Source organism: Dipteris shenzhenensis, chromosome 23, assembly GCF_047967505.1.
Source record: "Dipteris shenzhenensis isolate YYH24624 ecotype China chromosome 23, Dip_SZ_1.0, whole genome shotgun sequence".
Classification (NCBI taxonomy): Eukaryota; Viridiplantae; Streptophyta; class Polypodiopsida; order Gleicheniales; family Dipteridaceae; genus Dipteris; species Dipteris shenzhenensis.
Genome location: NC_141618.1, coordinates 42,374,529 through 42,390,941, shown reverse-complemented (window position 1 = coordinate 42,390,941; position 16,413 = coordinate 42,374,529). Strand labels below are relative to the sequence as shown.

At 38.9% G+C, this 16,413-nt stretch overlaps 1 pseudogene across 1 annotated transcript; it reads left to right on the top strand.

Annotated features, from left to right (window-relative positions):
* Positions 1-10,864: 10,864 nt before the first annotated feature.
* Positions 10,865-15,161, top strand: LOC147887403 (ent-kaurene synthase CPS/KS, chloroplastic-like; annotated as a pseudogene). Its single transcript, XR_015543210.1, has 14 exons — positions 10,865-11,063; positions 11,260-11,355; positions 11,569-11,859; positions 11,982-12,165; positions 12,263-12,462; positions 12,605-12,725; positions 12,834-12,946; positions 13,199-13,398; positions 13,505-13,617; positions 13,715-13,813; positions 13,920-14,135; positions 14,238-14,386; positions 14,503-14,748; positions 14,874-15,161. The product of XR_015543210.1 is annotated as an ent-kaurene synthase CPS/KS, chloroplastic-like (transcript).
* Positions 15,162-16,413: the final 1,252 nt, after the last annotated feature.

Sequence of the window (16,413 nt, the reverse complement as noted above, 5' to 3'; positions counted from 1 at the left end):
AAATTTTCAATTTTTAATACATTTATTTCAATCATCAAAGACATCTAGAATTACATATGCCATTGAGGGCCATGATTGTCATCATAAGGTTATAATAGATAGCCAAGTTTCAATACATTAGGTCTATCAATTTAGCACCCAAATAGCTTCAACCTCTTTGAATCCCATCAACCCTACAACGTAAAACAATAAAATAAGTCTAATGAGGTACATTATATAATTACTCATAATATATAAAACCTACAAATCATACCTTGTGTTTTTGCCATAAATATGACGGTTTTTGCACTATTCCTCCACAAATCAATGGCATTGCTAAAATCATACTAAAAAGTGGGGGACCTTCAATGGACACACGCATCAATGCATCCAAGCTACATGAGCTTAATGCATATTGGAATTTTGTCTTACTATTTTTTGAGTACTAAATCCTCTTTCACACGCTACTATACTAGAAATGTATAATTTACTCTTTTTGTTAGATTTTGACCAATTGAATCCTATGTGTTTCACAAATTGCTCTTAGTCCATGCATGAGGAGCTTGTGCTTTGAAGTATTCATACTCTTTTTTGAACTAAGCCTTGTCAATGAGAGGACCAATAACTTCTCCACAGTCCAAAATTTGTTTGCACCATAGAAAGCTGCTAAGGTCTCAATTTCAGAAAAACCATAAATTTTTAACAATTTTCCTTTGAGAAATGGCATGCACCAATGGTTTAAAGCAACCTATAAGATCCTATCACTATACCTATCCTGTAAATTGTGGTCACTAAAGAATGAAATTGTTTTTGAATGTTTGTGGCTTCATCCATATCAAATCCATCAATCTTCTTTTGAATCAATAAATACTTATACGAGTTGCCATGAATAGAAGATTGTAGGCTCGCAAGCTGCCCATTTATAGGTCCATAATTAAGAACCCTTGCTATCAAAAGTAGACACATTTATATCAACTTCTCGATTTTTCTTAAATTGCATATGAAATGAGCGTATTTTAGCCTCTACCATCCCAACTACCACTGATGAAATATCAACAAAATTGCTTATATTTTGTCAGCATAGAAAATCTATCAAGAAGATCAGCCATGAGATCAATACAATACGTAAAATTGAAAGTCACCCAATATGGCATACAAATTTTTATTTTCAAAATTCAAAAAAGTAGAAAGAGGATCATAAGATTCATGAACTTTATGCACACCAGTTACTCTACTCAACCACCTCAATTGGTGAATGTGACTCATGTTCAAGTCTTCACACCCAAATTCTATCTCAAAGTTCTTCAACTTACAACTTATCAAAGCACTTTTAAAAAGCATCAAAGCAATCTCATTCACAACCTTATCAATCTCTTGTATGAAAGGATGAAGTAAATGTGAACCATTCCTTACAAAACCCAACTAAGACATTGATGTTAACACAAAATATAAAGTTTTAAGCTCCCTAATTTCTTACCTTATTCATGAACTTAGATGCGACTTGATGTGATGCCGACAATGGTATTTTTACACTCGCTTGTAATTTTCAAGTTTTTCATATTAAACAATTCCAAATATAAAACTGGTTGCAATCCATCATTACCTTCCAATTGCTTGACTAGATAAAATCCATTTTGTAAAAACCAGAATTTTAATCGCTACTATGAAGGTGATGATAAGCACAACACTATGCATAGTATTAGTATCTACACTAACAATTTTGCTTTAATTAGCTTAAAATAAGGAGTGCATGAATAGGAATGACTTAAAAAATGGAACACATACAAGTTTTCAATATATGTAGGTCACATAATACCACAAAAAATATGATACCTTCTTATTTATCATATGAGCTATTATTAAGGAAACAAGCTTCCATGTCCCTATGTAAGTTTGCCTATGCTGATTTTAAAAGTTACAACATAGAGTGGGACACGCAGCACTAGGACTCAATGGCAACTTATAAGAAGGATCTAGAGGCACAAAGATGGATTTGTGGATAAATTTGAGAGTGCTCTCAATGGAAGCAAGAACGGAAGAGGGAGAGAGAGAAACAGAGAGCCATACAAGTTTTGGTGGGTGCAGAACACCCTAATCTTATTTTTCATTCATTTATATATGCGTTTGAGTATTGTACATAACCGGCATAAAGGCACAGTGACCTTTAACTCCCACAACCTCCCACTTAAAGGACAATGTGCCTTTAAGGGAGAACAACTAGTGAGCATACAATCCAATGCCCATCAATACATGACAATACTCAAACCGCTGACTAGGTAGACTCTTCGTCAGCATATGTGCAGGGTTATCATCCATATGAACCTTGACAAGCTCTATGCGCTTGTCCTCAAGTACCTCCCTGATGAAATGGTACCTGACCTCAATGTGTTTGGTCTTTGCATGAAAGACCGGATTCTGTGCTAGCTGAATAGCACTCATGGAATCACTATGCAATGTCGGTACACGTGTATGAATCCCCAAATCTCCCACTAGCCGATCAAGCCATATAGCCTCCTTGCAACCCTCTGTGGCTGCAACATACTCAGCCTCTGTGGTAGACAAAGCAACACACTTCTATGTGCGAGACATCCACGACACTGCACCAACTGCAAAGGTGAACACATAAGCAGAAGTGGATCTCCTACTATCCACATGCCCTGCATAGTCTGAATCTGTGTACCCAAGTACACGCATGTCTCCTCTGCCAAAGCAGATGCACATCTCCTTGGTACCCTTCATGTACCTCATGATGCACTTAACTGCCTCCCAATGCCTCTTTCCTGGATTAGCCATATACTGGCTAATAACTCCCACTGCAAATGCAATGTCTGGTCTAGTAGCTATCATAGCATACATAAGACTCCCAACTGCTGATGCATAAGGAACCTTGGCCATCATGGCCCTTTCCTCATCTAATTTGGGACTATCTGTATGACTCAGTTTCACATATGGAGGCAATGGAGTACTCACTGCCTTCCCCCCCTCCATATTGAAACGCTGCAATACTTTTGTAACATACTCTTTTTGTGAAAGCCAAAGGAGTTTCCTACTCCAATCACGCGTGATGTGCATACCAAGAATATGACCTGCAAATCCCAAATCCTTCATATCAATGGCCTCATGCAACTTGTCCTTTAATGCATCTAGCTCATAAGTATTCTTGCTAGCCAATAGCATATCATCCACATATAGTGCCAAGATTATCAGGCTATTATCCTTAGCCCTTTTAGTGTAGAGGCAGTGATCAATTTCACTCCTTCTAAAACCCTGGGACCGAATGAAAGCATCAAACTTCTGATACCATTCTCTAGGTGCTTGCTTAAGACCATAGAGACTCTTCTTTAGCTTGCAAACTAAATGCTCTTTGCCCTTTTCTTCAAAGCCTTTCGGCTGCACCATGTAAATTTCCTCATGCAAATCCCCATGCAAGAAAGCTGTCTTGACATCCATCTACATAAGCTCCATATCCTCTGATGCCACTAGTCCAAGCATGCATCTAAGTGTGGTCATCTTCACAACCGGAGAGAATATCTCATCAAAGTCCACACCCTTCTCTTGCTTGACCACTTTAGCGACCAAACGGGCCTTGTACCTAGGCACATCATCACCTGTGACCACCATTTTGTAGACCCATTTACATGGCAAAGTCTTATTCTTCATAAGTGAACTCATCTCTGATTGCATAGCATACTCCCACTTGCATTGATCCTCGTGCATCATAGCCTCTCTGTAGCAAGAAGGCTCCCCGCAATCAGTAAGCATCACATAGTGTACCCCTGGAACAAACTTATCAGGTGGTCTAGACACTCTAGATGATCTTCTCAAGGGCATTTCAGCTTGCTGTCCCACCTGTATATCAGCCACATTTGGCTCATCATTTCCACCAATAGATGATCCATCATCTACCCTTGATTGTATACTTGTGGGAGTACTTGGTGATACATTTCTTGCACATTTGGTGCATGGACAGCTTGCTGTCTATCAACATATGCTGGTGGATTCACATCCTGGAAAGTGATTCTCCTCATTTCCACATCCCTCATGGGTGCCTTATGCATCTTCTTCTCATTAAAGACTACATCATGGCTGCGTATGATCTTCTTTGCTTCTGGATCCCAGAGACGATAGCCCATCTCTCCACTTTCACCATAACCCAGAAAGATGCATTTCCTAGACTTAGGATCTAGCTTCTTTCGAAGCTCTTTTGGCACATGTGCATATGCCTCACACCCAAATATATGCAAATGAGAGTAAAAGGGCTTCTTGCCACTCCATGCCTCTTCAGGAATACCACCATCCAAACTCTTACTAGGTGATCTATTGATCACATGCACTACAGTCTTCATTGCCTCAGCCCAAAAACCACCAGAAAGACTTGCATTGGAAAGCATGCATTGCAACCTTTCTTGAATGGTACGGTTCATCTTTTCTGCAACTGGATTTTGCTGTGGAGTACGAGGGGATGTGAGCTCCCTCTTAATCCCACGTGTATCACAGAAATGCTGAAAGTCATGAGAGAGATACTCTCCACCATTGTCAGTCCATAGGCATTTAAGCGTTCTACCTGACTAATTCTCAACCAAAGCCAGCCATTTCTGAAATACCTGGAACACATCACTCTTCCGAGCTATAGCATAAGCCTACACTTTCCTAGTTGCATCATCAATGAATGTCACACAGTATTCAGCCCCGCCTAATGACCGTGTAGGCATGGGACCACATATGTCTGAATGCACCAAATCAAGCTTTTCAAAATCTTTCTTTCCCCTTCTTTTATGGGCTGATTTAGCCTGCTTCCCATAGAGACAGTGCTCACAAAATTCAAAATTAGAGAAACTTAAATGCGGTACATAACCCAAACGGCATAAGAGTTTCATTCCATTCTGGCTCATGTGCCCCAACCTGCAATGCCACAAAGAAGTGCTTGGCTGCTCTGTTATTGCAACAACATGATCAAATACCCCTGATACATGTAAGGGATACAAAGTCCCACACTTGGCACCCCTGGCCAAAAGCATAGAGCCCTTTTGAATTTTCCAACTCTGAAAGCCAAAAGTGGTGTGAAAACCAGCATCATGTAGCTGACCCACTGAAATAAGACTCTTGGTCAACTTAGGCACATGTCTCACATGTTTCAAAATAAATGCAGACCCATTTGCAAAAGAAAACTTTGTCACCTACTCCCACTATGTCTTAGTGTAATGCAGTGATCAATGTGCATAATGTGACAGACAATGCATTGTCCATAACATAGTGTCCCCTAGGCTAGCCCGTCATGTCATTGCATTATTTATACACAATGTCCTCCACAGGCTATTTGAAGAGGCTATAGTGAATCACCTGGCGTGTTCATCTATTTGTCCACACATGTATTGGGTCCAAGATGGGTAATGTCAGTTTTTTAGTAGTAGAGTGTCTCATAGGTGGGCCTTCTAGAAAACTACGCTGCCCACTTATATATGGCACGTGGAAGTCTTATGGTGGTCGTGAATGAAATTTAGTTCCAAATGACTGACTATTATCATAAAGTAGGTACATCAGGGGTTGATTTCACATGAACCCAGCGGGATTTGGTTCCTTGAATATAGATTTTGACACCATGGGGGGAAGTGGAAGTTGAGGTTTGTTGGGGCTCTTCCAGATCCTTCTCTATTGAGCAAACAGGTTTACCATGTTTGAGGACTCTAATAGTCCAAACCTTCCCATCATATTGGCGAAGGTACCCCTTTTTCAAGCTGTTGTGCAAAGGGAGTAGGGAAGTGAGGTGGTATTGAACTAGAGTTTAGGGCCTTCGGGGGTTTTAAGTTGGACAGCTCACTCTTGTCTCCATATATGCTAACAGAATCTTCAAAGGTAGCTATGTCCTCTTGAGGATGTACATGCATAGAATAGGTGCCAAGGATTGGAGATCTGGAATGGGCGGATGCAAAACTAGGTAGATAAGTAGAGAGAACATTATTGGAAGTACCATATTCAGGTTTAGGTTCTATTCCAAGGATCCTACCAAACCTCAAGTGCATGTAAGTCATGCCCTACCCAATACTCACACTATATAGATCTATGTTTGGAGATGAATATGCTGATCCTAAAGGACCACCAGTCCAACCAACTAGGCCTACCCAGGCCCACATCACCATTACAGTGTTTGGTGGAAAAGCAATATATTGTTATTTTCAAATTGTGAGATTCAAAAATAAAAATCAATATACTTGTTATTATTTAATATGTGAAGTTATGACCATTAGGCTAAACTAGCCCAATAGAGTTTCCTACTATTCGGGTCAGATACAACTTAATTTCTAGACTAGGATGGCTTGGACTTAATGTGATTGTCCTAAACCAGTCTCGTGCTTGTTTAAGTTAAATAACAGTTATTACTGATTGAAATTATGGTTGAACAGAAATAAAGAAATGAAACGCAATATATTGGTATTGTTTTATTGTGAAATTCAAAAATGAAATGCAATATATTGTTATTTTCTAATTATGAAATTCAAAAATGAAAAGTAATATACTTGTTATTATCTAATATGTGAAGTTGTGACCGTCAAGCTAAACCAGCCCGATAGTTGAAATTGTGACTATCCTAAAACAGCCTAGTAGTTGAAATTGTGACTGTGTTCTAAACCAGCCCGATGGTTGAAAGTGTGACTATCCTAAACCAGCATGGTGGTTGAAATTGCGACTATCCTAAACTAGCATTGTAGTTGAAATTCTTTTGTTTTGCTAGTGGCTTGATTAGTTTAATTATTAGATTCATTACATGTGACTATATTAAATCAACCAGGGGTAATTGTTTTGTTTTCCCATAGGTTGATTAGTTTAATTAGACTCTGTTTTTGCACGTACTGTGTTTTGTTTTGATTTCCTCATAGTACTACAAAAAGGGGGATCAGTGTACAGTTATTCTTGCATATTGGGTCAGCACAGACATAACTATATCTCAAGTTTATGGATTAGAATCCTAACGTTTCAATTAGGTAGAGGAGCTTTGAGCATTGTAAGCCTTGGTACATGAGGAAACTCAAAAACAGGAATGTTTGTTGTTGCAAAATGCACATAGACTTGACCTAGCCCAGCAAGCTATGAATGACTTAAGATCTAGTCATGTTGGAGCATTGCTCGATGGGGATTGCTGCCTATGTATCCTCGATGAATAGGAAGTCTATAGGCCACCTAGATCCTCATCATGTGTTACAAGGGAGACTAGGTTTTGTAGCCTAAGGTCTCTGTGGGAGCTAATAGTTTGTCCAAAGGGAGACTGTGCATGAGTGGTACCACATTGAATGCATTTGTGGCACATGTAAGCATTGTAATGTGAAGTTGAAGAAGAGGCAATCATATGTCTATCCAAATGAAATGAGGGAAGACAACCTTGTTGCTCTAAAATGGAGGAGATTTGAAAATTTCAATGTTGAAGAATCTGATAAAAAGAGATTGCTACTATCATATAAGGGCACTCAGCCGAGGGAGCTTGGGTCACTTCACTCTTGAAATCCATCCCAAAATATGTGCTTCACAATTTCACGTCCAACTTGTAGGATAAGTAGTTTAGGACATGCCTTTCCAAATTTTCCCATGACACTATTGTAGCTGTCATAGATTTTGCAAAAAATTATTCATTTCAAGAACAATATGAGATACAAAGTGCTTACTGGTACAACAAGAAGATAACAATTCTTGTGCATATCACGTACAACCATTTGCTTGATTCTTCTACAATGACGACTAATGCCAATCTGCTTGCTGACTCATAGGAGTCCAAGTCAATGAAATGCACATACCATTTCTACATTTCAGATGATAGGGAGCATGACACCTTATTTGTGCAGCATGCTTTTCTACTGTGCATTGGGAATGGATAAAAAAAGAAGATTCCTATGCCAAAAATATAAAACAACATTGGGTGTGGTTAGATGGTGTTGTCTCTCAATTTGAATCACCCCATGAATTCTACTTTGTCTCAAGGTTCAAATCCCTGATGGTCTAGACATGATGTGGAATTTCTTTGGGTCTAGACATGGCAAGGGTAAACATGATGGATGTGGTGCTATTATTAAGCGAGTTTTGTTTGAACACCAATTAACATGCCCTCAAGGAAAGCTCAACGATGCCCATGATGCTATAACATGGCTTACATCCAACCTCTCCATAGGTGCACATTCAACATACAATAAATAAAGCCTTAAGAATAGTGTACTACGTAGAGTGTTCCATGAAGTGAAAGTGGATGAAGTGCAAAGGAGAAGCCAATATAATTGCAAGAAAATTAAAGGAGTTTTTAGTTTGCATAGCATTTGGGGCTTTTCAAACAAGCACCTGATCAAAACAAGAAAACTTTCTTGTTTCTATAGTGTGTGCATCATAGGAGATCATGACAATTGTGAGAATATTGCTGCTGTGAAGACATGGGAGTGAGTTCAAGTTTTCCCTCTATGTTCAGATGGAGTGACAAAAAATGGAGAGACAAACAACAACTAGCCCCATAGTTTAGGAAGAGTTTTGATGACGTCACTTACTATTTGGAAGAGGGAGATAACTTTGCAATTGTCACTGCCTCTGGGGAGAACAAGGAAGATGACCCATACTTTGTGTTGCAGTGCACAAAACCTACGCACAAGGTTGAGGAAGCATTTAAGGATCATTGGGGAACAACCTTTGAGAAGTGGGATGTAGTAGTTGAAGCTTTTTGGTACAAAAATCATCCAAGAGAGGCCACAATTACATTCTATTACATAAGAGTCCTCAACCTGTTGTGTACTCTCATCTGGTAAGAGCTATTAAGTTCCAAATGCAACTTGTGCCATGATAAAAAAAGGATAAGAGTGTCTTCAAATTGGATTTAGACATGCATGAGCACATCATGGGGTGTCTTAGAGTAGTGGACGAGGACGACCAAGATAGTACTAAGAAAATGTAGTCTCATTGCAAGGAAACAATATTCCACTTATCCTAGAAAATGGAAAATGTTTTTAAAACTACGCTTCTTTTAGTAAATCCCAAATAACCACCACGCTTGTTCTTGTAATAATTTTTATAAATCCCAAATGATAAATCCCATGTTTGTTTTTAGTATAACCCAAACAATCACCGCGCTTATTTTAGTAAATCCCATAACTAATCCACAAATCCACAAATCCTAAGTAAATGAATTATATGCCATTCATCTTGTAATAATATATGAATTAAACCACCCCGCTGGTGGTAGTTAATATCCTAGTATGTAACCAACCACCACACTGGTAACCACTTATCCTGCACTACCTCCGTGCTATCTTAAAATGGATTGTATTGTTGCAAAGTGCTATACTAAAATAGTACCCTTTATGTTGGGGTAAAGGCCAATGGCCTAGTATACACCCCTTTGTACCATACATACATAATAAGAGCTTACCTTGATCTGGGTGAGTTAGCACCCACAATTTCGGTGTTCTCCCTTTCTTTGTTGCTCTCCAATAAGACCTCCTCTCCATCAATTGGTATCAGAGCTTGGTTGAGCGAAGCCAACAAGGAGACTATAGCATTGCGGTGTTGCTATGCCAAGAGCCCAAACTTGTTGCGTGGAGTCTCCTACTACCCGTGGGCTACCCCTGGGAGCTGTATTTTGACATATACTAGCTCGTTTTTACTGTTTCAACCATATATATCAAGTTGCCTTGACTATTCTAACAATCTATTGCCTTGTTTGAGCAGGGAAGAAGGAATATTATCCATCTATGGTAAAAAACGATCTACTGCTCTGCAATTCCAGCCACTGGAAGTTGCTTTTTTGGGGCCTGAAAGCAAAAAACATCTTTTGCTTATGGCGGACTCCAGTTGATCAAAGGCGGCTGGTACATTCATATTTCAGTTGGGTTTATGCCTTCAAGTTGATGCATATCAAGCCAAAGGTTGGCTGAAAGTGATTGCTTACAATTGATGCATTTTGAGCCTTTGTTTAGCTGAGAAAGTGAGCATAAGTGAGCACTGTTTTCCTAAAGTTGTCTTGTATCCCCAAGAAGGGATTATTTTTTGTGAGTGCAATACTCTTCCCACTAAGGGAATTTTTCGGACAATAATTTTCAGAATTGTTGGGCTATTTCATTGGAGTTTATGCCTCAAATGCTTCAAGAAAAGTTGGTGATTGGCAGTTTGCAGTCTTGTGACAGCAGTAAAAAGTGAGCAGGTGGTTGTTTTCAGAAGTGAATATCAGAGACAAAAAGTGAGCAGGTGGTTGTTCCTAATTGTCTTCTCATGTTGATGTTGTAATTAAGGATGGTGTTGACCTTCTGATGCTTGGCATACATTTAGTTGATGCCTCATATTGAACAAGATAAGGATATTTGGGTTGCCCAATGTCTAATTATACAATATTAGTATCCAATAGTTAGATGTGTCGTTATGCCCATGATGAGACAAGCATACATATAGGTCTACGTCGAAGGAAGCTTTATAAAACCAATCATAAAGTCCAAAATGCAAGATTCTTGTGTATGTTTGTTGAATTAGATATTTTGGGATGGACCAAAATTATTTCCATGTTTACTTGGCCAGCACTAGAGGCTTTTGTAGAACTCTCAAATCCTAGGAAGGCATGTGGCACATCCTAAGCCCTTAGGTCCATTGGCCTATTATTAGCTATTTACAATATACTTAGCAGCTCCAAGCATCCAATGTAAATATACTTAGCAGCTCCAAGCATCTAAGCATCCAAGCATTCTACTTGAATGAGTTTTCAATAGGATCTTGTGGGAATTACGAAGCCTGTGAGGCGATATTCCCATCGTGCTTGGAGAATTGCTTATCGCGTGTGACCGGCCGTTAATAAAATTCGGCATCTCTTCTCTATATACATAGAAGCCTGAAGCTGTCCTCCATCGCCATAGCTGCTTTATTAAACCCCGCCATGGCTCTAGTCTTTTCCACCTCCGTTCCCTGCCAACAGCTGCCTCCCTCAGCCTCCTTCCACTGCCCCCGCTCTTCCTGCTACTGCTGCTTCTCGCTTCTCCAATGCAGTTTCACGATCCGCAGGACCGATTGTATGCAGAACGACCAGGCGCATCAGAAGCAATATCATAAAAAAAAGCACAGCATTCTACCCACCAGTACGCTCTCTCGACTTCCTCACTCCATCTAACACATTCTAACCAGGTCAAATATGTCTCCTCCCGTGCTGTTCAAGCTTTTCCTACAAACGCAGCAAGTGGTAAACACACCTTTTCTACCTCTTTTCTACGAAGATGTTTGGTAGACTTTAGAACCACAAAGGGTCATGTCCACTCACGTATATATACTAAACAGCGGCTGCAGTACTCAATATTAACACGGATAAGAATGTTCCAGCGGACTCGAGCGTACAAGGTCCGATTCAAGAAGTTCCTCTGCAGGTAATTTTCAGCTAATTTTTATGCTAGGATGCGCGCTTTGACATCAAACCCCGGCCTCAACTATTTCAGTACCTCACGTAAGGAAGGAGAGCCAATTATGCTGCCTGTGGTTCTAGCCTGTTTTTTCGTGATTTCGTTTCACACATCCTTGAAAGAAAGTTAATCGCATACAAGCTAGTTTGTCTGGTGTATCTCAACGGGATCTCAACACAGGTCGGACTAGGTAATGCAAAAAAAATGCGAGAGTGGATTGAAACGATCAGGGCATTGTTCCGTTACATGACCCTCGGTATTTCTGCCTACGACACGGCCTGGATTGCATTAGTGCCAGATTTAAATGGCGGACGAGGACCTCAGTTCCCAAATTCTATCGAATGGCTTAAGAGGAACCAGCTTCCCGACGGCTCTTGGGGTGATAAAGAGTTTTTTCTCGCTTATGACCGAGTGTGCAGCACCGTTGCCTGCATCGTGGCCTTAAAGACGTGGAACACGGGAGAGGAGAATATCAAGAGAGGTGTTGATCGTATACTCCATCAATTGTTTTCTGTCTGAATCCTCTTGTGAGCTGCTAAATTCACGTCATCAAAAGCGAGTCATTAATACAGAGGTCTAAAGGGTTTATACTCTAATTCTTAGGTTCGGAATTCATCCACGACATTTTGGGCAAAATGAAAGCAGAAGTGGACGACTACATGCCCATTGGGTTTGAGGTCGTTTTACCCGCGATGTTGGAAGATGCAAAAGGCCTGGGTCTGGACCTTCCTTATGACGCACCGATAGTGATTCGTATCCAAGAAGCGCGCGTAAGGAAGCTAAAGAGGTCAGAACGTGGTACCTACATTGACTAGCTGTGTGGATTTGATTGACTCATTATGTCGAGTGAATCTAATTGGAACGACTTGCTGCTCACAACGTAGGATCCGCATGGAGCTACTCCACACTTATCCCAGGACATTGTTGCATTGTCTGGAGGGTCTACACAGAATAGTGGATTGGAACAGGCTTTTGAAGCTGCAGTCGAAGAACGGTTCATTTCGTTTCTCATCAGCCTCTACTGCTTGTGCGGTGAAGTATACTGGAGACCGAAAGTGCCTAGAGTATAAGTTAGACAATGCAGGTATTTTTGTAGAATCAGGCAGATGACATTTGCGAAATTCATACCGTGAACGAATACATTTTGCAAGCTGACCAAGACAGTGTATTTTACCTATAATTTGACTTTTGATATCTGTACGATGATGGACTCACTATTAAAGCAGTGCCGAATGTATATCCCGTTGATTTATTCGACAGTTTGTGGCTGGTGGATCGACTGGAGAGGCTAGGGATATCGCGCTACTTCAAAAGTGAGATCAAAGACTGTTTGGAGTATGCATACAGGTGAGAAATGGCTGATTGGAAGTCTGAGTGGACAATGATGAAAATGATACGACTTTCGGCGAGAGAGAAATTGTTATTCTAAAGCTACGATACACATGAATTGGGCAGGCATTGGACGAAGAACGGAATCACATGGGCTAGCGAGTCAGATGTATACGACATGGATGCCACAGCGATGGGATTTCGATTGTTGCGCCTTCATGGTTATTACATTTCCCCAGGTACAGTGGTTTGAAAGTTTCAGCAGAGCTAATTTTGTTTTGTTGTAACTTTGTTTATTCTTGATCATTCTGTTTGCCTACAGCCTTCCTAGATCACGACAATCTGTATTTTTGCCTTGTTTGCAATATCCATACCCAGAGCATGGTATTGTATTACTGTTCTTTGTCTTTTCTTTGAATAGAGAATCGATTCATTTGTCTTGTTACATGTCCCTAGCGCTATAACTGCATCTTGATCATCACCCCTTGCAGATGTCTTCACTCACTTCAAGAAAGACGATCGGCTATTATCCTTCAAGGGACAAACTAGCGAAGCCATTTTTGCAATGTATAATTTGTATCAAGCCTCACAAACAATGTTTCCCCGTGAAACCATCCTAGAGGAGATCCACCAATCCACCAAAATTTTCCTCCAAGACAAAGTGGCAAAGAACGAGGAACTCCACGGCGAGGTAACCTCACTCGCATTCATAGAATGTTTGTCTTCATTCTATCTATTTAATCTTTATTCATCCCTTCTCATAGGCCTCTCACTAAGTTGAGCATATTAATTCCCAGATAGAGTATGCACTCAATTATCCATGGTATTCAAGCCTTCCACGTATCGAGACAAGACAATATCTTGACCAACATGGATCTAACAATATATGGATTGGAAAATCCTTGTACAAGTAAGGAAAATCTCCTTCCTCCTCCTCCTATCATTTTCTTCAGGAGATGTCTATTCTATTCATTTATATTTTGACTATGTATATGTTGTACTTGTAGGATGTTTTTTATCGATAATGAAACTATCTTAAATCTAGCCAAAGCAGATTATAACTTATGTCAAACATTTAATCAAAAGGAGCTTGCTCAACTAATCAGGTAACATTATATTTTTTACTCGATTTTCATTACTTCTCATTCTTAGAATGATCACAATGTGTGTTCTTGAAATAGCTCCTTATAATATTTTCTCTATAAAATATAGATGGAACAAGGAGTGCCAATTTGATAAGCTTGGATTTGCTCGTCAAAAGACTATAGAGTGTTTTTTCTCTTCAGCAGCTACATTGTTTGAACCTGAGAATGCTCTTGCAAGATTAGTATGGGGAAGGTGTAGTGTTCTTGCAACAATAATTGATGATTTCTTTGACACCAAAGGATCTATTGAAGAACTCACTGCATTCTTGGATGTAGTGAAAAGGTATATTCAATTCTCAATATGTCATACAATTTTTCTTTAATTTGAATTCTTAAGGGCTCCTTGGAGAACACTACCAAAAATATTGGTTTTCTTTATTTACAGTTGGGATCCTTCACTAATGAAGGGCTTCTCCCAAGAGATGACGATATTGTTTATGGCCTCTATAATACGATAAATGCTATCAGTCGAGTATCAGTCAAGCGGCTTTTGTCTCTCAAGGCCGAGACATTAGTTCTGATTTAAGACATAGTGTAAGAACACTATTTTGTTATTACCAATCCTCTAATAAATTGGGCGTTTGCTTTATTATTATTTTTTAAATTGAGGTGATGCATGCTAAAGTAATGAATTTCATGTTATGTGGTAGTGGACAAGATGGATCACCACTATATTAACTGAAGCTATGTGGACAAGCTCTCATTATTCTCCATCATTTGAGGAATACTTTGAGATTGCAAGGACTTCTATAGCATTAGAGCCAATTGTGGAGGCTACACTCTTCTTCGTGTGTGAAAGAATACCAAAAGACATTGTCACTAGTAAAGAATTTCACAAAATTATGGACTTAGTCAACATAGTGGGGCGCTTGAATAATGATATTCAAGGCTATAAGGTTAGTGATTATTCTCATGTGAATATGGTATGTGTCCATTGGACTTTAGAAGGTTTTGTTAAAATGATTTGCATACCATTTCCTACCCCGAGTTCTAAATTGTTTGAATTGTTGGCATGTTGTAGAGAGAAACTTCTCAAGGAAAATGTTCTAGTGTGAACATATACCTACGAGAAAATCCAGGGACTACAGAGGAGGATGCTATCAAGCATTTTAAGCTTTTGATCAACCAAAGCATGGTTTTGTTAGTACAAGACCTCCTAATGAGTACAAGCATCCCACGACCATGCATACAACTATATTTCAACACTGCTAGGATCATGAATTTTTTCTTCCAGAGATGTGATGGTTTTTCATCACTTACTGAGATGTCTCAACATGTTAACTCAGTAATATATGCTACAATACCTTGAAATTTTACCCAATTCATGATCCACTATACGTCCACTCATGTCTAAAAAATCTCTAAAAATGTATTAGCTCATGCCTTAATGTCATGAGGTCATTAGACATCCAAGTATCTTTTGCATATACATCCTCACAAATAAGAACATAGTTTCCTTCATGCTATGATATAAGGGATTGCTACATTATTTGAACCTTTTTTTTCTAGAAACATGGGTATAAAAACACACCAATTTTTTATCTAGAAATTCACTACATGCTATGGTATTTTTAATTCACATTATAATTCTTATCTTGGTGTTTTATGAGCATAATCACATATAAATCTTGGATCTTTGAGGGCATATACATTACTCATGGATTAGACTCTTGGAGAACATGGATGTATTGCACAATATGGTTAAATCTTAGGATTGAGAATCAAGAATGCAAAAAAATGATATTAGTGAGAGTCTTTTATTCCTTGAATTTGAACTTAGACCTTAAAAGTAACAATAATATGTAATGCAACTTTAAATCTACCCTCTACATAACTTTTTAATTTCATGGTCCAAAGAACCTAGACAAAACTTTACAAGATTTCAAGGGAATCAAAAGAACAATGATGTTTAAGCATGCATACTTGCATTTCAAACCTACCATGTACATAAACTTTTCATGGTCCTAAGACCCTAGATAAAAACTTTACAAGATTTCAAGGGGACTATAAGAACTATTTAAGCATGCAAATTTGCATTTTAAAAGATAATATAGTACATTCTCTACTTATGCAAGTACACCCTCTACTTATGTAGTGCAATTTAAGAGGAGGTGTTCAGAATAGTATGAATTATAAGGGTGTAGGGATAGGATTCCCCTAACCCTAACCTAAGGGGTAAAGATGCATCTAGCCTTCATCATGTTCATAATATAGTTATTGTGCACTCCTCTCTCCCTACTTGTTGACCACCTTACAAATAATCTATTTTATGACTTGTCATATGAGGTGATGCTCCACTATCAATATACCAAAACCCATTGTGGATTATTTGGATAATTTCAAACCTTTCTCCTTGAAGACTTCCAAAGGTCTTATTTTACAAATAAGAGTACACATAATATGTTAGAAACCCTAAAAACTTCAAGTAAAATATCTTAGTCTTTGAAGAAGAAAATAAGAGTGTTTGCACAATAAAAATACACTTTGAATTTATTCCACCTATTCTTTTTTTTCAAGAAAAGATCCACCTATTCTTAAGTTAAGCTACTCCACATACTTCT